Source organism: Chelon labrosus, assembly GCF_963514085.1.
Source record: "Chelon labrosus genome assembly, chromosome: 18".
Classification (NCBI taxonomy): Eukaryota; Metazoa; Chordata; class Actinopteri; order Mugiliformes; family Mugilidae; genus Chelon; species Chelon labrosus.
In genome coordinates this window covers 23,626,500-23,652,276 of record NC_140351.1, presented here as the reverse complement: position 1 = coordinate 23,652,276, position 25,777 = coordinate 23,626,500, and positions in this window count along the sequence as shown.

Sequence of the window (25,777 nt, the reverse complement as noted above, 5' to 3'; positions counted from 1 at the left end):
GTAGTGTGATGAATTCTTATCTAGTCCAAACTAATCTGCTGAGCTGCCGGCGTCCCATGTGAGCAGGCAGCACGGCTGGCGGGCCACACCGCATTAGGGACCGCCCACAGATCCTTAGGCTTGGCTCGCCATCTTCATCCCATCCAGATCCCATTCAAATGGGGCACAGAAAGCAACCCGAGTTCCAGACAACAACAACAAGGTAACAGAGGCCTACAGCCCCCTGTAGGGCCTGCTTTTGGTGACGTGTAGATTGTCAGCACCATCAGTCAGCACGGTGTGTCTGTGAGGGAGTCCCCCGTCTGTGATCTGTACAACTCATACTTACCTGGCAGGGGAGATACCGTGATCAAGAAGGCGGTTCACCCAGGGCGAGGCTCAGCCATTGCACTCCAGGTTGTGCTGACCCGTGCGAATTCCCCAAATGTGGGAATCTCGACTGCATAATTTCTGGTAGTGGGGGACTGCGTTCGCGCTCTCCCCTGATAATGTGTGGAAAAATCAACTCTCAATCTTGTTTCTGCAACGTTTGCAGTGGAACCTTGCACACAGACGCACTTCCTTCTCAATCAGACAATCATAACCCCCACAGTTCAGGGGAGGCTCTTAATTAGTGACTCAGTTGCCAAATGCATTCTATAAATCATAAATAATCTTTCTGTTGGCCAGAAACGTGAACCAATGATCCAATCCACTGGATATATCATTAGCAGATTCGTTTGGACTAGCAATACCTGCCTTCGTGAAGGTTATATGGTTTGGTTGAAGCCGTTCTGGAAAAGCTGTGTGATCATCCCAATGCACGTCACGCGACTGGCGTTCCGGTCCCAAACCAAACCACGAGTGAGGGCTACGGTGCTGGGAAGGGCCACATATCCTCCAAGCCGTTGCGAGTATCGCTTCTCGGCCTTTTGGCTAAGATCAAGTGTAGTATCTGTTCTTATCAGTTTAATATCTGATACGTCCCCTACCCGGGGACCATATATTAAATTGATTTTTGGAGCTGGGAGATGGAATAGGGGCTTGCTCCGTCCACTCCACGCATCGACCTGGTATTGCAGTACCTCCGGGAACGGTGCACCCCCCTCTCTATGTGTCAACAAATAAGAAAGGCTCGATAGTTTGCCAGACGACTTGGCAGTCAAACTGCCCAGCCTTACCAGAAGCTTAAACTACCGTTTTTCACTGTCTGGGGGTTACATATTTACCCACTCGAGTGCCCCTTCAAATTTTGGGATTTGAGATTGAAAAGTCTGCTTCTTGCCCCTGTGTGTGTGCGCGTGTGTATCACCACTAGCAGTCCACTACTATTGCTACTACCCGAGTAGAGCGAGTAGTGTGATGAATTCTTATCTAGTCCAAACTAATCTGCTGAGCTGCCGGCGTCCCATGTGAGCAGGCAGCACGGCTGGCGGGCCACACCGCATTAGGGACCGCCCACAGATCCTTAGGCTTGGCTCGCCATCTTCATCCCATCCAGATCCCATTCAAATGGGGCACAGAAAGCAACCCGAGTTCCAGACAACAACAACAAGGTAACAGAGGCCTACAGCCCCCTGTAGGGCCTGCTTTTGGTGACGTGTAGATTGTCGGCACCATCAGTCAGCACGGTGTGTCTGTGAGGGAGTCCCCCGTCTGTGATCTGTACAACTCATACTTACCTGGCAGGGGAGATACCGTGATCAAGAAGGCGGTTCACCCAGGGCGAGGCTCAGCCATTGCACTCCAGGTTGTGCTGACCCGTGCGAATTCCCCAAATGTGGGAATCTCGACTGCATAATTTCTGGTAATGTGTGGAAAAATCAACTCTCAATCTTGTTTCTGCAACGTTTGCAGTGGAACCTTGCACACAGACGCACTTCCTTCTCAGTCAGACAATCATAACCCCCACAGTTCAGGGGAGGCTGTTAATTAGTGACTCAGTTGCCAAATGCATTCTATAAATCATAAATAATCTTTCTGTTGGCCAGAAACGTGAACCAATGATCCAATCCACTGGATATATCATTAGCAGATTCGTTTGGACTAGCAATACCTGCCTTCGTGAAGGTTATATGGTTTGGTTGAAGCCGTTCTGGAAAAGCTGTGTGATCATCCCAATGCACGTCACGCGACTGGCGTTCCGGTCCCAAACCAAACCAAACCACGAGTGAGGGCTACGGTGCTGGGAAGGGCCACATATCCTCCAAGCCGTTGCGAGTATCGCTTCTCGGCCTTTTGGCTAAGATCAAGTGTAGTATCTGTTCTTATCAGTGATAAGCCATTTTAATCAACAATCCTCACATTCTGGTGAAGGGCAGCACTGTGGTGAGAGACGGTAGGGCACTTTTAGCACATTTGACTTTTATGGGACAGGATTTTAACCTCCTTAACATCTATGGTTTTAACAACAAAACCGACAGGTATGACCTTTTAGAAGACTTGCAGTCCCACATGCTAGGCCGAAAACCATTGATTTTAGGGGGTGATTTTAACTGCATTTTAAGCAAGAAGGACAGAAGAGGAGCAGGAGAAGATTTTAAAATGGACAAGACGTCGATTTTATTAAGGACAATATGTGACGACTTTAGACTACAGGACTGTTTTAAAATCATGCATCCAAGAGAGGAGGGTTTCACCTGGTTCAGTGGTGATGGCACCAGAGCCTCTCGCATAGATTATCTTTTTACCAGAGACTGCCCACCAACTGATGCTATATTGACACCTGTCTTTTTCTCTGATCACCAAATGCTGTCTTGCACACTATCACTCACCTCGGGTGTGACATCAGGAAGTGGTCTGTGGAAGCTCAATTGCTCCCTCCTGGAAGATAAACACCTAGTTAGTCAGTATAGGGAGCAATACAAAGAGTGGCAGACCCTTCAGGACTCATACAACACACATGCACACTGGTGGGAAATGGTAAAAGGGAGGACCCAGACTTTTTTTAGACAAGCTGGGAAAAGGAAAAAGTATAAGGAAAACAGACGCATGATGGGACTGCAAAAGCGACTCCAACGCTATTTTGAACTAAATAAGTATGGGCTTAATTTTAATGATGAAATAAAGCAAACAAAAGCTGAAATGTCAGTCTTGTCAGAAATTAAAAGTAAAGGAATTATTCTTAGGAGCCGAGAACAGGAAATGGAAGAAGGAGAAAAATGCACACGGTACTTTTTCAAGAAGATAATGAATAAAGCGACGAAATTTTTAAAACTAAGAAAAGAAAATGGTGACATAACAATAACCCCAGATGAAACCCAACAAGTGGTTTTAAACTTCTATGAAAAACTGTATAAAGAAAAACCTGTAAAGGCGGACTTAATGACTGAAGTTTTAGATTTTATTAACAAGACAGTGACAGATGGTATGCTTTTAACTCAAGATTTTAGTCTTTTAGAGCTAAACAAAAATATCTTGAGTTTTAAGAGGGGGAAGTCCCCAGGTCCTGATGGACTTCCCTTTGAATTTTACCTGACATTTTGGGACATTTTATCACCTGACCTGCTTGTTGTTTTTAAAGATTTTGAACAACTTGACGTATTACCTGACAGTTTTAGAGTAGGGGCAGTGACACTCCTACACAAACATAAAGACAAAATGGACCTGACGAACTGGAGACCAATCACGCTTTTAAACTTTGATTGTAAGCTTTTTAGCAAACTTTTAGCATCTCGTATGACCATGGTTTTAGAAGATCTGATTCACCCGGATCAAGTCTGTGCCATACCAGGGAGGAGGATCACAGACAGCCTGGTACTGATCCGAGACACCATCTGTTACGCGAGAGACAGAAACATCCGGCTAGTAGTCCTAAATTTAGACTTTGAGAAAGCCTTTGATCGGGTCTCGCACCAGTACCTTTTCAAGGTACTGCAAAAAATGGGTTTCCCAGAGAGGTTTATAGCTTGGGTGGGACTGCTGTACCGGGATATCAACAGCAGATTTCTAGTAAATGGGCATCTGACAGAAGCAGTCAATATCAACTGCGGTGTCCGTCAGGGTTGTCCGTTATCCGCCCTCCTTTATGTGGTTTGCATAGAACCACTGGCACAGATCTTGAGAAGGGACCAAAGAATCAATGGATTGGGAATCCCAGGAAGCGGAGGACTCACCACCAAGTGCATTTTATACATGGACGACGTAAACATTTTATGCACCGATCTTTTATCCGTGAATAGGACTCTGGACGTGACGGACTGGTTCGGACAAGCCTCTGGGTCAAGACTGAACAGAAACAAGACCCAAGCCCAACTGTATGGACCATGGACACAGACAGAGACGACAGGACTCCCCCTAACTGAGACTCAGACAGACCAAAAAATACTGGGGATAAAATTTGACAGGGAGGGAGGAGGGAAGGCAAATTGGACAGACGTGGTAGGGAAAGTCAGACAAAGACTAGGATTGTGGGGACTTAGAGGACTGACAATGGAAGGAAAGGTTTTAATCATCAAAGCAGTGATTTTACCTTTGCTTTTACTAATCAGTTCTGTTTTTATCCCACCCAGGCAAGTGCTTTTAAATCTTGACCGAGCAATCTTTTATTTCCTGTGGGGGTCAAAGTGGGAAAGATTGAGGAGAGACGACATGAAGAAACCTAAGGAAAAAGGAGGGAAGGGAGTGCCCGACCTGCATCTGGTTCTGGGGAGCAGATACTCATCACTGCACATCGCGCACGTCACGGACCCATCCAGAAATCCCAAGACGGCAGCCATGACGAAATTCTGGATGGGATCCTACCTCAGAAAACTTAAAATTTTGCCAACAGATCTTAGAACACCCGTGTCTTTTAACCTACCACCTGCATATGTGTTTATTCCGAAGTTTTTAAAGCAGTTCGATTTAGAACAGGAAGATCTGCAGGTTTTAACCAACCACCGGGACATTATTCTTTTTGTGCAGGAACGGGAGCCAGTGAGTCCACTACGCGGGCTTGCACTCGGCGAGCCTTCTACAGTTTGGCGCAATGTGAACCATCACGCTCTCCCAAACAGACTCCGGGACCTGTCATGGATGGTGGCACATGAGATCCTCCCAGTCAGGTCAGTTATGCATTCCCGGGGCATGGCAAGAAACTCAACCTGCCCCCAACCTGGATGTGGCGCACCTGAGTCGGTGAGGCACTTGCTCTGGGAGTGCAGCGCTGCCAAAGACCAGTGGGCAATGGCTGGCTCCTTAAAATTCCCGTACTTACCAGCAAGGGAGGTCCTGACAGCCCAGCTGGTGCTGTATGGGGTGAGCCAAGAAAAGAAATCTCAAAAAAATGAAGAGTTTGCCAAGCAGTGGCTCACCCTAGCCGCCATTAAAGACGCCATATGGACCTCCAGAAACTTGCTGGTAAGAAGGCACATGCAGATCCCCCCCGTGGCTGTCATCCAGATGGCTGCAGCAATGGCCCAAGCTGCCAGAGCTGCAGGCGGCAGGCCAAGGATGCAGCCACAAAGAAGAATCGCCTCTGTGCCCATTCGGACGAAGGAGCCAGAGCCTTACAGGAAAAGGTCAAATCAGCGACGGCCTGGCTCTCCGGGAGTGGCAGGTGGGAAGGAGCAACAGGGTGGGGATCCCCTCTGTGCACCAGGTCAGGATCCAGAGAGGCCAACTGTTTGGGGGAGCGAAATGAGAACAATTATTTAAGGCCTCACTCCGCTCCTGCACAAAAGAGACTGAACAGAAAGCTTTCTTGAATATATATATTTATGGATTTTAAACATGAGAAATGTGATTTTATTTGTATTGGCAATAATGTTGTTATTTTATTCACAATGGCAATGGACAATATTATTTATTTAATCATCCAGTAGAAGAGCTGATGTTGTGAACATATAAAGATGCTGTGAAATTGGTGTCAATAAACATTTTCGAAAGAAAAAAAATCTGTTCTTATCAGTTTAATATCTGATACGTCCCCTACCCGGGGACCATTTATTAAATTGATTTTTGGAGCTGGGAGATGGAATAGGGGCTTGCTCCGTCCACTCCACGCATCGACCTGGTATTGCAGTACCTCCGGGAACGGTGCACCCCCCTCTCTACGTGTCAACAAATAAGAAAGGCTCGATAGTTTGCCAGACGACTTGGCAGTCAAACTGCCCAGCCTTACCAGAAGCTTAAACTACCGTTTTTCACTGTCTGCGGGTTATATATTTACCCACTCGAGTGCCCCTTCAAATTTTGGGATTTGAGATTGAAAAGTCTGCTTCTTGCCCCTGTGTGTGTGTGTGTGTGCGCGTGTGTGTGTATCACCACTAGCAGTCCACTACTATTGCTACTACCCGAGTAGAGCGAGTAGTGTGATGAATTCTTATCTAGTCCAAACTAATCTGCTGAGCTGCCGGCGTCCCATGTGAGCAGGCAGCACGGCTGGCGGGCCACACCGCATTAGGGACCGCCCACAGATCCTTAGGCTTGGCTCGCCATCTTCATCCCATCCAGATCCCATTCAAATGGGGCACAGAAAGCAACCCGAGTTCCAGACAACAACAACAAGGTAACAGAGGCCTACAGCCCCCTGTAGGGCCTGCTTTTGGTGACGTGTAGATTGTCAGCACCATCAGTCAGCACGGTGTGTCTGTGAGGGAGTCCCCCGTCTGTGATCTGTACAACTCATACTTACCTGGCAGGGGAGATACCGTGATCAAGAAGGCGGTTCACCCAGGGCGAGGCTCAGCCATTGCACTCCAGGTTGTGCTGACCCGTGCGAATTCCCCAAATGTGGGAATCTCGACTGCATAATTTCTGGTAGTGGGGGACTGCGTTCGCGCTCTCCCCTGATAATGTGTGGAAAAATCAACTCTCAATCTTGTTTCTGCAACGTTTGCAGTGGAACCTTGCACACAGACGCACTTCCTTCTCAATCAGACAATCATAACCCCCACAGTTCAGGGGAGGCTGTTAATTAGTGACTCAGTTGCCAAATGCATTCTATAAATCATAAATAATCTTTCTGTTGGCCAGAAACGTGAACCAATGATACAATCCACTGGATATATCATTAGCAGATTCGTTTGGACTAGTAATACCTGCCTTCGTGAAGGTTATATGGTTTGGTTGAAGCCGTTCTGGAAAAGCTGTGTGATCATCCCAATGCACGTCACGCGACTGGCGTTCCGGTCCCAAACCAAACCAAACCACGAGTGAGGGCTACGGTGCTGGGAAGGGCCACATATCCTCCAAGCCGTTGCGAGTATCGCTTCTCGGCCTTTTGGCTAAGATCAAGTACGGAGACGGGCAATGAGAACGACTACGGTTATCGAGAACGACAACGGTTATTGAGAACGACAACGGAAAAGATAGGTGACGGCGAAATGGTTGCTACTGGTTCCACGGTTCCCATTGACCAGCCAATTCCCAAGGTTGGGCTGAGGTTCACTCTACGCTTCCAGGTAGCCTCAACAGATGAACAGGCGTCTTCCAGAGCCGTCTTCTGCAGGAGTGTCATCATGGGACAGCTTCATCTGAAGGTGGATGACGTTATGTGCATTCAGTGGAACCAGCAGGAGAAGGCTTTTGACGTCACCATGAGGAGCGAGGATGTCTTCACACGTGTGATTGAGGCGTGTCGGAGAGAGTCTGGGCTCGGTGCGCTGGCTGGTTTCAAGATTTTGAATTTGGACAGACCCAATTTCAGGGTCATAACAGTGCACATGTTCAATCCTTTCGTGTCGGATCAGGGACTGTCATCTTTCTTGGGGAAATATGGAGAGGTGGTGTCAGCGGCACGGTATGTCAACGATCCTTTGGGTTTCTGGACTGGAAGGCGCCAGTTTCAAGTACTCCTCAACTCGGACCCGGTTGGGCCTGGTGGTCTGAAGCATCCACCAGCCTCTTTTAGCCTCGGTGGGGACCGGGGCTATCTTTATTACCCGCGGCAACCAGCTTTTTGCCGCAAGTGCAGGCAATCGGGTCACACAGAGGCAGGTTGCACAGGGGTCTGCTGCCACTCCTGCGGACAGGGAGGTCATGAGGCCAAAAATTGCACTTCGCCTAAAGTCTGTCATGGATGTGGTGGGCTTGACCACTTGTACCGGAGCTGTCCCAGCCGCAGGAAGACCTTTGCGGAAGTGGCCAAACTCCCCGGGGGATTTTCTGCAATCAAGGAACCAGGGAAAAGAGGCAATGCAGCGGGCATTGCGGCTGAGGAAAGGGGTGAATGCAGCGACGTGGGACAGGGCAGAGATGTCCAGGCCCCCCTTGACAGCACAGAGGGTAGTTTCCCTATCCTTGCTCCCGGTGTTTTCTCCCCTAAGCCCAAGGACGGGGCACGGAGGGGCTCACAGGTTTTTGAACCTTGGAACTCATCGGATTGTGGACAAAGCAGCGTTTGGGGGCTTAGCAAAAAGGCAAAGGGTGAGGGGAAAGGGAAGAAGGGGCTGCCTCAAGACGAAAGGATAGAAGAGGGTGTGGGGTCTGAGGTAGAGCAAAAAGAAAAAGGACCTGAAGTGGATACAAGTGCAGCTGGAGCAGTAGCAGTAGGAGGGTCTCAGGGACAGGGGATGGGAGATGCAGGGCAGGAGTTGGTGAATACTCTGCTGGATCAGATGAGGGGGATCTCGGACGAACTGCTTCCTGCGGGCAAGGGGTTAGAGTTTGACCTGTCACCAGGCCTGCTCATGTTGTCAACCTCAGAAACGGGTAATGCTTTTGAGGGACCCAGCAGGCCATCAACATCGCCAAACCACGTGCCATTTTCCTGGGCTGAGCAGATGGACAGCGAGGACCCCTACTCACAGTAGGGTTCTTTCGAGTTTGTAAAAACCTCTATCCTTGTTTCATGTCTTCCTTTAAGGTTCTTACCATTAATGTGAGAGGGCTAAGAGACTCAGTTAAAAGAAGAGTTGTTTTTGATTTTGTAAAGTCTCTGCATGTTTCTGTTTGTTTTTTGCAAGAGGTCCACTTAAGAGACAAGGGGGATGTTGGGATTTTTACGAGGGAATGGACAAATGGGGACTCAGTTTGGTGTGTGGGGGGGGTCCATTCCACAGGGGTCGGGAACTTGTTTGGGTTGAGGGAGATTGTGGTTGAGGATGTTTTCGTTGTGGTTCAGGGGAGGATGGTGGGTTGCGATATTGCATGGGGTGCAAACAAAATGAGGGTATTTGCGATTTATGGCTCACACACTTCTGCTGGCAGGCAAGAGATGTTTGGGCTGCTGGAGCCCCATCTTGGGACAAATAGGCAGGTAATCGTGGGGGGGGATTTTAATGTAGAATTGGGCAAGGGGCTAGATGCCAGCGACTCTTTTATTTCCGGGCTTATGTCCAGACACAGCCTGGTAGATGGGGGGAAGTTGGTAAGGCCAATGGTTAGTGGTCCCACATGGCGCAACTCGCGGGGTTCTGCCAGCTGTTTGGATTATGTTTTTTTCACAAAGTCTTTTAGTTTGATGACAGGGAGACTGCTCCCAGTGTTCTTTTCTGATCATGATGGTCTGTTTTTTGAAGTGCGTTCATGTGCGCCTGTTTTTGGGCCAGGTTTCTGGCGACTGAATAATAGTATTTTAGAAGAGGACTCGTTTTTTCAGGTTTTTCAGGGGTTTTTTAGAGGTCTTCTTGGACTCAGACCAATGTGTTCTGGGGTGATTGAGTGGTGGGAGGTCACCAAGGAACGAATAAAGGGGTTTTGTTTAAGTTACTGTAAAAAGAAGGCATGGTTGGCGAAGAGAGGGGTGCTTCGCCTCCAGCGCCTACTTGAGCTTGAGTATGCGAAAGGAAACTGTGGTGGCATGGTAAATCAGAGGGTTTGCGACTCCCTGAAGGAACAGCTCAGGGTAGTCTATGAGGGGAGGGCACAGGCATATCTGTATAGGGCTCGCCGTGATTTCCTTGAGAAGAATGAGACGTGTTCCTCTGTTTTTTTTAATTCCATACGGGCAGACAGGAAAAAGCGAGTCATGACTGGGATTAAGGACAAGCAGGACAAGGTGGTGTCAGATGCTGGAGAGATGGTGCGTGTTGCCACGGATTATTACCGCAACATTTTTATGGAGAAAGAGATAGATGTAGGGGGAGGGAAGGTTTTTCTGGATTTACTTACCCAGCGGGTGCCGGCAGACATAGCCCAGGCTTTGGAAGCCCCACTCACCCTCGGAGAGTTAGAAGGTGCCCTTCGTAGAATGAGCAAGCGGAAAGTGCCTGGCATCGACGGGCTGTCGGTAGAGTTCTATCTCAAGTTTTGGGATATACTCGGGCCGGTAGTGTTAGAGGTGTTGTCGGCAATACTCTGCACAGGTACAATGGGAGGGTCTTTGGCCACTGGAGTTATCTCCCTTCTGTTCAAAAAAGGGGAACATACGGACTTAAGTAACTGGCGGCCACTGACCATGCTGTGTGTAGATTACAAACTCCTGGCAAAGGTCTTAGCAGATCGTTTAGGCACAGCACTCCCACACGTGGTCCACGTGGACCAGACGTGCGGGGTAGCAGGGCGCTCCTTGAGATGGAATCTTCAACTCATAAGGGATGCTGTTGCTTGGGTGGAGGACAGGCACCTGCCCCTGATGGTGGTTGGTCTCGACCAGGCAAAGGCCTTTGATAGGGTTCATTGGGGTTTTATGTTCAGGGTTTTGGAGAGGCTAGGTTTCAGTAGTGTTTTTGTTGGGTGGTTGCGTTTATTATATACTGGTGTGGGTAGCATGGTGTCAGTTAATGGTCACCTAGGGGATTTTTTTAGGTTGCATTCAGGGGTGAGACAGGGGTGCCCGCTCTCGCCACTGCTCTACATTCTGTACATGGAGCCCCTCGCTGCAGCCATTCGGGCCGATCAAGGAGTGAAAGGTTTCCTGGTTCCTGGTAGTGGAGGTTTGCGGGTCAAGCTGTCCCAGTACGCAGATGACACCACACTGCTGTTAGACAGCGACGCTTGTTTGATTCGATCCTTGGAGATTTTCCAGGATTTTGGTCGGGTGTCTGGAGCTAAACTTAATTGTTCCAAGTCGTCGGTCAAGTTTTTTGGTTGCTGGAAAGAAAGGACAGTTGTTCCAGGAGGACTGTCGTTGTGCAAGGGACCGCTGACTTTACTTGGGCTTAGTTTTGATTCAGTCCATAATGCCACGGCCAATTGGACTGTGCGTTTTGCGGCAGTCCAGAGAAAGCTGACGCTCTGGAAGAGTAGGTGCCTTACCCTTATAGGGAGGGTACTTGTCCTGAAGGTGGACATCCTGCCTTCTCTGCTATACTTGGCCTACATATACCCAATGCCAGTCAATATGGGGAGGCCTCTTATGCGCCTTGTGTTTGATTTCCTATGGGGTGGGAGATACGAGTATGTGTCGAGGCCTCGCATGCTGGCTGGGGTTGAAGTAGGGGGGAGAGATGTGCCACACCTCCCGCTGAAGTTGGACTGCATTTTTGTTTCATTTTTGTGCAGGGAATTATCTGCTCCAGTTGTGCACCCCTCTGGCTACTTTCTGAGGCTTTATTTCGCTTACCAGGCCAGGGGGCTGATGGTCTGGAGTAATCTAGCCCCCCGGGTGGAGCAGCAGCCATGGCACTACCATCATGCAGCAAGGTGGCTGAAGGCCCATTCAGAGGCAACTGAATCGGCTGTTAGAGTAAACCACAGGGCCCTCTACAAAGTGGTTAGCCAGGGAGTGGTTGCGCCTCCTGTGGTCGGAACTTCCGCAAGCATTTGGAGGGGGATTCAACCAAAGGGTCTGGAAAATAGACTAAAAGATTTTAATTGGTTGTGTCTCCATAAATGCCTGCCAGTACGCGAAATAATGCATCGGCATGGGTTGACAAAATCCCTTGTGTGTCCCAGGAGTGGTTGTTCAGGGGAGGAGACGGTTAGGCATGTCATGTGGGACTGTCCTTTTGCGGAGGTTGTATGGGGCAAAGTGGGACAATGGTTAGGGCAGCTGGTCCCGGGCTATAATCTGACATGGGATAAGGTTGAAAGAGGGTTAGGGTCAGGGCCAGGGAAGGTGGTTTCCTCCATGTGGATAATAGTTAGCCTGACCAAGAGGTTTTTGTGGTTGGCTAGGCTGGAACTGATAAAAAGTAACAGGGAAAGCAGTATGGAAGGGGTGGTAAGGAGGGTGCAAATGGAGGTCAAGGGGAGAAGAGAAAGGGACATCCGTAAGTGGGGGACACACGCCGCCTTGGAAAGGTGGAAAGGTGTGTGTGGGGGGACTGTGTTAGGTAGGTAGAGAGTAATGTTATGTTTTCTTTCTTTAATGGTTTTTGCTATGGACATTGATTCATGATTGTATCTCAATTTGATTGATGTGAGGATGCCTGGCATTACTGTTCTGTGTTCCAGTTCCGTGCATAGTACTGGTTGTTTATTGGTGTCTTGTAGATAGCGTTTTTGTTGAGTCGAATATGTAGAGGTATCTTTTGGTTTGTTTAACTCTTGATAATAAAAAAAAAAAAAAAAAAAAATCTGTTCTTATCAGTTTAATATCTGATACGTCCCCTACCCGGGGACCATATATTAAATTGATTTTTGGAGCTGGGAGATGGAATAGGGGCTTGCTCCGTCCACTCCACGCATCGACCTGGTATTGCAGTACCTCCGGGAACGGTGCACCCCCCTCTCTACGTGTCAACAAATAAGAAAGGCTCGATAGTTTGCCAGACGACTTGGCAGTCAAACTGCCCAGCCTTACCAGAAGCTTAAACTACCGTTTTTCACTGTCTGGGGGTTATATATTTACCCACTCGAGTGCCCCTTCAAATTTTGGGATTTGAGATTGAAAAGTCTGCTTCTTGCCCCTGTGTGTGTGTGTGTGCGCGCGTGTGTGTGTATCACCACTAGCAGTCCACTACTATTGCTACTACCCGAGTAGAGCGAGTAGTGTGATGAATTCTTATCTAGTCCAAACTAATCTGCTGAGCTGCCGGCGTCCCATGTGAGCAGGCAGCACGGCTGGCGGGCCACACCGCATTAGGGACCGCCCACAGATCCTTAGGCTTGGCTCGCCATCTTCATCCCATCCAGATCCCATTCAAATGGGGCACAGAAAGCAACCCGAGTTCCAGACAACAACAACAAGGTAACAGAGGCCTACAGCCCCCTGTAGGGCCTGCTTTTGGTGACGTGTAGATTGTCAGCACCATCAGTCAGCACGGTGTGTCTGTGAGGGAGTCCCCCGTCTGTGATCTGTACAACTCATACTTACCTGGCAGGGGAGATACCGTGATCAAGAAGGCAGTTCACCCAGGGCGAGGCTCAGCCATTGCACTCCGGGTTGTGCTGACCCGTGCGAATTCCCCATATGTGGGAATCTCGACTGCATAATTTCTGGTAGTGGGGGACTGCGTTCGCGCTCTCCCCTGATAATGTGTGGAAAAATCAACTCTCAATCTTGTTTCTGCAACGTTTGCAGTGGAACCTTGCACACAGACGCACTTCCTTCTCAATCAGACAATCATAACCCCCACAGTTCAGGGGAGGCTGTTAATTAGTGACTCAGTTGCCAAATGCATTCTATAAATCATAAATAATCTTTCTGTTGGCCAGAAACGTGAACCAATGATCCAATCCACTGGATATATCATGAGCAGATTCGTTTGGACTAGTAATACCTGCCTTCGTGAAGGTTATATGGTTTGGTTGAAGCCGTTCTGGAAAAGCTGTGTGATCATCCCAATGCACGTCACGCGACTGGCGTTCCGGTCCCAAACCAAACCAAACCACGAGTGAGGGCTACGGTGCTGGGAAGGGCCACATATCCTCCAAGCCCTTGCGAGTATCGCTTCTCGGCCTTTTGGCTAAGATCAAGTACGGAGACGGGCAATGAGAACGACTACGGTTATCGAGAACGACAACGGTTATTGAGAACGACAACGGAAAAGATAGGTGACGGCGAAATGGTTGCTACTGGTTCCACGGTTCCCATTGACCAGCCAATTCCCAAGGTTGGGCTGAGGTTCACTCTACGCTTCCAGGTAGCCTCAACAGATGAACAGGCGTCTTCCAGAGCCGTCTTCTGCAGGAGTGTCATCATGGGACAGCTTCATCTGAAGGTGGATGACGTTATGTGCATTCAGTGGAACCAGCAGGAGAAGGCTTTTGACGTCACCATGAGGAGCGAGGATGTCTTCACACGTGTGATTGAGGCGTGTCGGAGAGAGTCTGGGCTCGGTGCGCTGGCTGGTTTCAAGATTTTGAATTTGGACAGACCCAATTTCAGGGTCATAACAGTGCACATGTTCAATCCTTTCGTGTCGGATCAGGGACTGTCATCTTTCTTGGGGAAATATGGAGAGGTGGTGTCAGCGGCACGGTATGTCAACGATCCTTTGGGTTTCTGGACTGGAAGGCGCCAGTTTCAAGTACTCCTCAACTCGGACCCGGTTGGGCCTGGTGGTCTGAAGCATCCACCAGCCTCTTTTAGCCTCGGTGGGGACCGGGGCTATCTTTATTACCCGCGGCAACCAGCTTTTTGCCGCAAGTGCAGGCAATCGGGTCACACAGAGGCAGGTTGCACAGGGGTCTGCTGCCACTCCTGCGGACAGGGAGGTCATGAGGCCAAAAATTGCACTTCGCCTAAAGTCTGTCATGGATGTGGTGGGCTTGACCACTTGTACCGGAGCTGTCCCAGCCGCAGGAAGACCTTTGCGGAAGTGGCCAAACTCCCCGGGGGATTTTCTGCAATCAAGGAACCAGGGAAAAGAGGCAATGCAGCGGGCATTGCGGCTGAGGAAAGGGGTGAATGCAGCGACGTGGGACAGGGCAGAGATGTCCAGGCCCCCCTTGACAGCACAGAGGGTAGTTTCCCTATCCTTGCTCCCGGTGTTTTCTCCCCTAAGCCCAAGGACGGGGCACGGAGGGGCTCACAGGTTTTTGAACCTTGGAACTCATCGGATTGTGGACAAAGCAGCGTTTGGGGGCTTAGCAAAAAGGCAAAGGGTGAGGGGAAAGGGAAGAAGGGGCTGCCTCAAGACGAAAGGATAGAAGAGGGTGTGGGGTCTGAGGTAGAGCAAAAAGAAAAAGGACCTGAAGTGGATACAAGTGCAGCTGGAGCAGTAGCAGTAGGAGGGTCTCAGGGACAGGGGATGGGAGATGCAGGGCAGGAGTTGGTGAATACTCTGCTGGATCAGATGAGGGGGATCTCGGACGAACTGCTTCCTGCGGGCAAGGGGTTAGAGTTTGACCTGTCACCAGGCCTGCTCATGTTGTCAACCTCAGAAACGGGTAATGCTTTTGAGGGACCCAGCAGGCCATCAACATCGCCAAACCACGTGCCATTTTCCTGGGCTGAGCAGATGGACAGCGAGGACCCCTACTCACAGTAGGGTTCTTTCGAGTTTGTAAAAACCTCTATCCTTGTTTCATGTCTTCCTTTAAGGTTCTTACCATTAATGTGAGAGGGCTAAGAGACTCAGTTAAAAGAAGAGTTGTTTTTGATTTTGTAAAGTCTCTGCATGTTTCTGTTTGTTTTTTGCAAGAGGTCCACTTAAGAGACAAGGGGGATGTTGGGATTTTTACGAGGGAATGGACAAATGGGGACTCAGTTTGGTGTGTGGGGGGGGTCCATTCCACAGGGGTCGGGAACTTGTTTGGGTTGAGGGAGATTGTGGTTGAGGATGTTTTCGTTGTGGTTCAGGGGAGGATGGTGGGTTGCGATATTGCATGGGGTGCAAACAAAATGAGGGTATTTGCGATTTATGGCTCACACACTTCTGCTGGCAGGCAAGAGATGTTTGGGCTGCTGGAGCCCCATCTTGGGACAAATAGGCAGGTAATCGTGGGGGGGGATTTTAATGTAGAATTGGGCAAGGGGCTAGATGCCAGCGACTCTTTTATTTCCGGGCTTATGTCCAGACACAGCCTGGTAGATGGGGGGAAGTTGGTAAGGCCAATGGTTAGTGGTCCCACATGGCGCAACTCGCGGGGTTCTGCCAGCTGTTTGGATTATGTTTTTTTCACAAAGTCTTTTAGTTTGATGACAGGGAGACTGCTCCCAGTGTTCTTTTCTGATCATGATGGTCTGTTTTTTGAAGTGCGTTCATGTGCGCCTGTTTTTGGGCCAGGTTTCTGGCGACTGAATAATAGTATTTTAGAAGAGGACTCGTTTTTTCAGGTTTTTCAGGGGTTTTTTAGAGGTCTTCTTGGACTCAGACCAATGTGTTCTGGGGTGATTGAGTGGTGGGAGGTCACCAAGGAACGAATAAAGGGGTTTTGTTTAAGTTACTGTAAAAAGAAGGCATGGTTGGCGAAGAGAGGGGTGCTTCGCCTCCAGCGCCTACTTGAGCTTGAGTATGCGAAAGGAAACTGTGGTGGCATGGTAAATCAGAGGGTTTGCGACTCCCTGAAGGAACAGCTCAGGGTAGTCTATGAGGGGAGGGCACAGGCATATCTGTATAGGGCTCGCCGTGATTTCCTTGAGAAGAATGAGACGTGTTCCTCTGTTTTTTTTAATTCCATACGGGCAGACAGGAAAAAGCGAGTCATGACTGGGATTAAGGACAAGCAGGACAAGGTGGTGTCAGATGCTGGAGAGATGGTGCATGTTGCCACGGATTATTACCGCAACATTTTTATGGAGAAAGAGATAGATGTAGGGGGAGGGAAGGTTTTTCTGGATTTACTTACCCAGCGGGTGCCGGCAGACATAGCCCAGGCTTTGGAAGCCCCACTCACCCTCGGAGAGTTAGAAGGTGCCCTTCGTAGAATGAGCAAGCGGAAAGTGCCTGGCATCGACGGGCTGTCGGTAGAGTTCTATCTCAAGTTTTGGGATATACTCGGGCCGGTAGTGTTAGAGGTGTTGTCGGCAATACTCTGCACAGGTACAATGGGAGGGTCTTTGGCCACTGGAGTTATCTCCCTTCTGTTCAAAAAAGGGGAACATACGGACTTAAGTAACTGGCGGCCACTGACCATGCTGTGTGTAGATTACAAACTCCTGGCAAAGGTCTTAGCAGATCGTTTAGGCACAGCACTCCCACACGTGGTCCACGTGGACCAGACGTGCGGGGTAGCAGGGCGCTCCTTGAGATGGAATCTTCAACTCATAAGGGATGCTGTTGCTTGGGTGGAGGACAGGCACCTGCCCCTGATGGTGGTTGGTCTCGACCAGGCAAAGGCCTTTGATAGGGTTCATTGGGGTTTTATGTTCAGGGTTTTGGAGAGGCTAGGTTTCAGTAGTGTTTTTGTTGGGTGGTTGCGTTTATTATATACTGGTGTGGGTAGCATGGTGTCAGTTAATGGTCACCTAGGGGATTTTTTTAGGTTGCATTCAGGGGTGAGACAGGGGTGCCCGCTCTCGCCACTGCTCTACATTCTGTACATGGAGCCCCTCGCTGCAGCCATTCGGGCCGATCAAGGAGTGAAAGGTTTCCTGGTTCCTGGTAGTGGAGGTTTGCGGGTCAAGCTGTCCCAGTACGCAGATGACACCACACTGCTGTTAGACAGCGACGCTTGTTTGATTCGATCCTTGGAGATTTTCCAGGATTTTGGTCGGGTGTCTGGAGCTAAACTTAATTGTTCCAAGTCGTCGGTCAAGTTTTTTGGTTGCTGGAAAGAAAGGACAGTTGTTCCAGGAGGACTGTCGTTGTGCAAGGGACCGCTGACTTTACTTGGGCTTAGTTTTGATTCAGTCCATAATGCCACGGCCAATTGGACTGTGCGTTTTGCGGCAGTCCAGAGAAAGCTGACGCTCTGGAAGAGTAGGTGCCTTACCCTTATAGGGAGGGTACTTGTCCTGAAGGTGGACATCCTGCCTTCTCTGCTATACTTGGCCTACATATACCCAATGCCAGTCAATATGGGGAGGCCTCTTATGCGCCTTGTGTTTGATTTCCTATGGGGTGGGAGATACGAGTATGTGTCGAGGCCTCGCATGCTGGCTGGGGTTGAAGTAGGGGGGAGAGATGTGCCACACCTCCCGCTGAAGTTGGACTGCATTTTTGTTTCATTTTTGTGCAGGGAATTATCTGCTCCAGTTGTGCACCCCTCTGGCTACTTTCTGAGGCTTTATTTCGCTTACCAGGCCAGGGGGCTGATGGTCTGGAGTAATCTAGCCCCCCGGGTGGAGCAGCAGCCATGGCACTACCATCATGCAGCAAGGTGGCTGAAGGCCCATTCAGAGGCAACTGAATCGGCTGTTAGAGTAAACCACAGGGCCCTCTACAAAGTGGTTAGCCAGGGAGTGGTTGCGCCTCCTGTGGTCGGAACTTCCGCAAGCATTTGGAGGGGGATTCAACCAAAGGGTCTGGAAAATAGACTAAAAGATTTTAATTGGTTGTGTCTCCATAAATGCCTGCCAGTACGCGAAATAATGCATCGGCATGGGTTGACAAAATCCCTTGTGTGTCCCAGGAGTGGTTGTTCAGGGGAGGAGACGGTTAGGCATGTCATGTGGGACTGTCCTTTTGCGGAGGTTGTATGGGGCAAAGTGGGACAATGGTTAGGGCAGCTGGTCCCGGGCTATAATCTGACATGGGATAAGGTTGAAAGAGGGTTAGGGTCAGGGCCAGGGAAGGTGGTTTCCTCCATGTGGATAATAGTTAGCCTGACCAAGAGGTTTTTGTGGTTGGCTAGGCTGGAACTGATAAAAAGTAACAGGGAAAGCAGTATGGAAGGGGTGGTAAGGAGGGTGCAAATGGAGGTCAAGGGGAGAAGAGAAAGGGACATCCGTAAGTGGGGGACACACGCCGCCTTGGAAAGGTGGAAAGGTGTGTGTGGGGGGACTGTGTTAGGTAGGTAGAGAGTAATGTTATGTTTTCTTTCTTTAATGGTTTTTGCTATGGACATTGATTCATGATTGTATCTCAATTTGATTGATGTGAGGATGCCTGGCATTACTGTTCTGTGTTCCAGTTCCGTGCATAGTACTGGTTGTTTATTGGTGTCTTGTAGATAGCGTTTTTGTTGAGTCGAATATGTAGAGGTATCTTTTGGTTTGTTTAACTCTTGATAATAAAAAAAAAAAAAAAAAAAAATCTGTTCTTATCAGTTTAATATCTGATACGTCCCCTACCCGGGGACCATATATTAAATAGATTTTTGGAGCTGGGAGATGGAATAGGGGCTTGCTCCGTCCACTCCACGCATCGACCTGGTATTGCAGTACCTCCGGGAACGGTGCACCCCCCTCTCTACGTGTCAACAAATAAGAAAGGCTCGATAGTTTGCCAGACGACTTGGCAGTCAAACTGCCCAGCCTTACCAGAAGCTTAAACTACCGTTTTTCACTGTCTGGGGGTTATATATTTACCCACTCGAGTGCCCCTTCAAATTTTGGGATTTGAGATTGAAAAGTCTGCTTCTTGCCCCTGTGTGTGTGTGCGCGTGTGTGTGTATCACCACTAGCAGTCCACTACTATTGCTACTACCCGAGTAGAGCGAGTAGTGTGATGAATTCTTACCTAGTCCAAACTAATCTGCTGAGCTGCCGGCGTCCCATGTGAGCAGGCAGCACGGCTGGCGGGCCACACCGCATTAGGGACCGCCCACAGATCCTTAGGCTTGGCTCGCCATCTTCATCCCATCCAGATCCCATTCAAATGGGGCACAGAAAGCAACCCGAGTTCCAGACAACAACAACAAGGTAACAGAGGCCTACAGCCCCCTGTAGGGCCTGCTTTTGGTGACGTGTAGATTGTCAGCACCATCAGTCAGCACGGTGCGTCTGTGAGGGAGTCCCCCGTCTGTGATCTGTACAACTCATACTTACCTGGCAGGGGAGATACCGTGATCAAGAAGGCGGTTCACCCAGGGCGAGGCTCAGCCATTGCACTCCAGGTTGTGCTGACCCGTGCGAATTCCCCAAATGTGGGAATCTCGACTGCATAATTTCTGGTAGTGGGGGACTGCGTTCGCGCTCTCCCCTGATAATGTGTGGAAAAATCAACTCTCAATCTTGTTTCTGCAACGTTTGCAGTGGAACCTTGCACACAGACGCACTTCCTTCTCAATCAGACAATCATAACCCCCACAGTTCAGGGGAGGCTGTTAATTAGTGACTCAGTTGCCAAATGCATTCTATAAATCATAAATAATCTTTCTGTTGGCCAGAAACGTGAACCAATGATCCAATCCACTGGATATATCATTAGCAGATTCGTTTGGACTAGTAACCCTTAGCAAAAAGTAGTATACTTGAAGTTTATTTTATTAAGTATACTTGAGTATAAGTATAAGTATAGTAAGTATACTACAGACCATGTACTTGTAGTGTACTAGAAAGTATACTAATTTAATACTTCTTCCGGCTAAATTGGAACGTTTTAAGTATATAAAAGTATACTTTAAGTTTACTTATAAAAGTATACTTTAAGAATACTTTTATAAACTAAAATGTAGACTAGAAGTATATAACTAGTACACTAGTAGTATATAGATGAGTGTACTTGTAGTGTACTAGAAAGTATACTAATTTAATACTTCTTCCGGCTAAATTGGAACGTTTTAAGTATATAAAAGTATACTTTAAGTTTACTTATAAAAGTATACTTTAAGTATACTTTAAGTATACTTTTATAAACTAAAATGTAGACTAGAAGTATATACCTAGTACACTAGCAGTATATAGATGAGTGTACTTGTGGTATACTTAGAGTACACTTTTATGAACTAAAACATGGACTAGAAGTATATAACTAGTACACTAGTAGTATATTGAAGAGTGTACTTGTGGTATACTTAAAGTATACTTTTATAAACTAAAATGTGGACTAGAAGTATATACCTAGTACACTAGTAGTATATAGATGAGTGTACTTGTTGAATACTTGAAAGTGTACTTTTGTAAACTTAAAATGACCTTATAAAATATAAAGTATACTTTTATAAACTTAAAAATGTTCCAATTTAGTCCGAAGACGTATTAAATTAGTATACTTTCTAGTACACCACAAGTACATGGTCTGTAGTATACTTTCTATACGTATACTTATACTCAAGCATACTTAATAAAATGAACTTCAAGTATACTACTTTTTGCTAAGGGTAAGTATGAACTTAGAATTACTAAAACTGAAAAACACAATTTTTTGGTATTTTACTAGTTTACTTGTCATTATACTACAAGTATACTTGTAAGTTTGCATACTGTATGTGCACTAGACTGCATTGTATTTACAAAATCACAAGACAGAATGTTGAAAACAAGTTTGATATATTTATAGAACATTTTATAACATACAGTGTATTTACAAATACCTGCTTAAAGATGTGCATTTCAAAAACAAAGAGCTTCTATGAAATAAAGTCCTTCTTTGCTTAAAAATTAAAAATGTAAACAAAACAGTGTCTGCAACTGAGAACTGAAGTCCTTCCTTGTCAAAAGAAAAAGGTAAAAGAAAAGTGCACGTCTTTGGAACCAAACATAATAAATACCTTGACAGAAACAAAAACGTTACTTTTATGACTTCTTTTCAGCTACTTGCTTGGCATAGCTTATATTGTTGCATTTCTTTCTTCTGATTGGTCTCACATCTTGCATGGTGGTGTCAGGGAACTTGGCCTGGACATGGACTGTGAGTGAAAAACACAAAACATTACTTCAGTGTTATTTTTATTCACCATCCACAATGAACACAATTGTTAAAGAGGCATGAAGGACGGTTTATCAGGTACTTTTCTGAACTCAAATGCAATCAGGAAAAAAATAAACTCTATAGAGGGAATGCATATATGTGTATATATATATATATATGTATATACATATATATGTTTACTGAAGCAAACAAAAATAACCACTTACAGTTATTTTTTTTAGTGCAAAGGGCTCATGAAAATAAAACATAAAAATCATCCTCTTCAAGGATGTCAGAAACCTGCAGAACATTAGACAAACATTAATTGCAAGAACTTATTTGTGAATTTTTACACTAAGAAAGAGTTGAACATTTTCCCCGTATACCCACTCTACCTCACCACTACCAGCAGTGGCCACTGGTAAAAAGTCGCTGTTGTTTGTGTACTTTTGATTTAAGGTCTGCTACGATAGCAGCCCTTGCAGCTTCAGTATACTTCTCGTATTTATCTTTGTGCAACGTGTTGTAGCGGCGACTTAAATTGAAATCTTTCAAGGCAGATAACATCTCTAAGCAGACTAAGTACATAGGTTTGCTTTTAAATTCTGTGAACAGATAATCTTCTTCCCATTTCACCTGAAACACACACACTATTTTCTCGATCAAGTTTTCTCTCTCCTCCGCTCTTAGCCACGGCTCAACGTCTCTTCTTCACTGGTAGAGAAGACCCGGTGGAAGCATGTATGAGGCGGCGTCTGCATTAGAGGCCATCTAGTGGCCAACTGTGTCATTACAACTGATTCAGTGCCGCAGAGGACACATTTTTATAATTATCAAAGATTAATCTAAAGGCCACTTCGAGTGAGGTCGCGGGCCGTGTGTGTCCCCGGGTCGCCAGCTCATCCCTGATCTATACTGAATATGACAGAGTGCACCTGATGGAAAACAATGGGCAGCATGCCGGCGGTGACGTCACGTGCAAACAACTGGGCTATGACAAAGTGACAGATTAAATCAATGCTATCAAGGTAACTGGTAAGAAATAAAAGGCAACAACTTACCACCAAACATTAAGACCTTTGCTGGGAAAAAGGCTGGACCGTCTGACTTTTCTCTGCCTTTAATGTCCCACTTCACCTCCATGTCGTTTTCTCCTTCTTTCCTTGTTGAGAACGGGACCGTTGGTTTTTCTTTGGAGAACAAGATCGTTACCTGCAGCGGTGGACGCCAGTTTGAAACTAGGTTCCCATTGGCTGCCAGGTAGGGAGGCAGGAACATGGACCGGAAGTGCAAAGCGCGACCCTGTGACAGTGAGAGCTGGAGAAGCTTCTGAATTAGCTCATTAGAGCTAACATCGCGAAACGTCGTAGACCTTATAAAATACATTTGGAGGATTACACAGCAGAGATTCCAAGGACTACCAAGTACAGATGGAAAGTAAAAGTAAGTAACAGATAATGATCATGATGTCTAAGATCAGAACACAGCAGCTAGCTTGCTGCTTACAGTGCAGCAGAGCTTTATGTTCTACAGAGTTGGTAGAATATTCCATTCCATTACTTTCCACAGGCTGCTGGTGATGTGAGGTTAGCTCCAAGATTATCATGTGACTAATTTTATATTAAATGACCGTTTCGAGTTGCATATTTATGTTGAACTGGTTTGATATGTAAGAAAAATCATCATCAGTTGAAAAGGTCAGACTGAAATGTAATGTTTTATTTTAGTTTATTTGGGGACTATATAAATTACTAGTTGCATTAATTTGTAATACATTTAGTTGAGCAACATTGATTGAATTCATCAATTTGTATCCTAGTTTTGAATGTATATATTGTTTCCCACAGAGAAGTTAGAGATGATTCAACAGTAGGAGCTCCTCCACACTTAGGCTTTTGGATACTGCCTTTCAACAGGTAAATACACAATGACACAGTTTGTCCAAGTTATTACAGACATCCAATCTTGAAATATGTCAGGACATATTCTGTTGCCAGGATACATTGCCCCATGTATCTTGGTAACTTTCTTATCCTGCTTGATTGAATTTTAAGAATCTGATTTATATAATACTCATCAGAGGGCTTCCAGTGACACCCTCAAAAAGTGTCAACAGTGCACACATGTAGTTTACTGTACATGTAGTTAGAGGTTTGCTGTAATAGTTGAGTGCATTCATACAATCTAACAGACAATTTATCTTAATTGTGGTACATTTTGACCTATCCTCTAGTCCAACCCAAGTGTAGACGAATGACAACATTGTCAGCACAAGGCAAAAGCTACAGCAAACCACCTGCACAATTTCAGTCATCGTTTTATGAACTACATTTTTCATTCTCTTTCCTTGGTTCACATGTAGAATGATAATAAAGATAATCTAATCAACACAGAAGTTCAAGTTCAAGTTCAAGTTTATTATAGCCATTTCAACAATATAACAATACAGTTGATAGGAATGTGTTTTGGTATTCTCACATGTAACACACATAATGACAACACAGCATCACAGTACTAAAGCCAAAAAAGAATAGGCACATAAATAGCAGAGGTAACAACACTTAACACACATAGAAAAAGTGCATGGTGTACAGAAGCAGCAGTAAGGTTGGAGGTAAACCAGGTTATGGAGTTAACTCATAAAGTGCTTAGTACTTAGTGCATGTTCAGGTGGCGAATAGCTTGTGGATAGGTACTATCCCTAAAACGTGATGTTTTACATGTTATGCTCCTGAACCTTCTCCCTGATGGTAACGGTGTGAATAGATGGTGTGCTGGATGGGAGATGTCAGAAATGATGTTTTTGGCTTTCCTTGAAATTCTGGTGATGAAATGTGAGGCTATGGTAGGCAGACTGCAGCCAATGATTTTTGAGGCTCTGTGCACTACCCTCTCAAGCCGTTGTTTGTCCTGGCTGGTGGCACTACCAGACCAGACCAAGATGGAGAAGGTGAGTACACTTTCAATGGTAGCCCGATAGAAGTGGATCATGCCTGCTTTACTGACCCCAAATTTCCTCAGCTGACGGAGAAAGTGTAACCTCTGGTGGGCTTTGGAAATAATGAAACTGATGTTCAGGTTCCATGATAGGGACTGATGGATAGTGGTGCCTAAGAAACGGAAGGAGGGGACCCACTCCACTATCTGGCCATTGATGGAGATGGGAAGGTGCTGGTCTGCCTTTTTCCTGAAGTCAACTATGAGTTCTTTGGTTTTGGTTATATTGAGGATTAGATTATTGTCTGCACACCACTGCACAAGATGTTCAACCTCACCCCGATAGGAAGATTCATCCCCATCGCGTATGAGGCCAATAACAGTGGTGTCGTCTGCAAACTTAAGCAGTTTGACAGATGAAGAATTTGATATACAATTGTTTGTGTAAAGAGAGAATAACAGTGGTGATAAGACACACCCTTGTGGGGCGCCAGTGTTCAGAACCCTGGGTGATGACACATTGTTCTGGATTTTAACACACTGTGTCCGGCAAGACAGAAAGTTCAGTAACCACTGACAGAGTGAGGGATTAGCTCCCATGGACAGGAGAGAATTGTACAGTTTGACCGGCAGTATGGTGTTGAAAGCTGAGCTAAAGTCAATGAACAGTACACGGGCGTAGGTGGACTTAGAATCAAGATGTTGTAGAATGAAATGTGTGCAGAATGAGACTGCATCGTCCACTCCCCTATTTACCCTGTATGCAAATTGGTGAGGGTCTAGCGTGATATGTGACAGGTATCTACAGACTAGACGTTCAAAAATTTTCATGACCACAGAAGTGAGTGCAACAGGCCTATAATCATTGAGACAGGTAATGTTAGTTTTCTTGGGTACTGGGATGATCAGAGCTGATTTAAAGCATGCAGGTACCATTGTACTGTTAAGGGACCAGTTGAAGATGTAGGTGAGAATAGGAGCAAGCTCGTCCGCACAGTTCTTTAGTGTAGCTGGTGTCACACCATCAGGCCCGGCAGCTTTGTTGGTGTTCTGTTTCCGCAGCAGTCTGCGGACATCATGCTCCGTGATGGAAGGGGGAGAGTGCCCCACCCCCAGCAGGTGAGAGAGAGCGCTCGCCTGAGCACTGTTGTTCTCAAAGCGGCAAAAAAAGTCATTAAGCCGTTCTGGCAGGGAGGGGTCACAGTCATGAATATGTTGTTTTGTCTTGTAGTCAGTGATCGTCTGTAGGCCCTGCCAGACTCCCTTGATGTTGTGATCTTGAAGTTTGCATTCAAGTTTGACTCTGTAGTTGGCTTTAGCTGTGTCGATTGCCTTCTGGAGTTTGTATTTGAGAAGTTTGTATTGCTCTTTGTCCCCACTTTTAAAAGCGTCATTTTTCTCCTTACACAGGCACTTAACGTCCTTGTTGAACC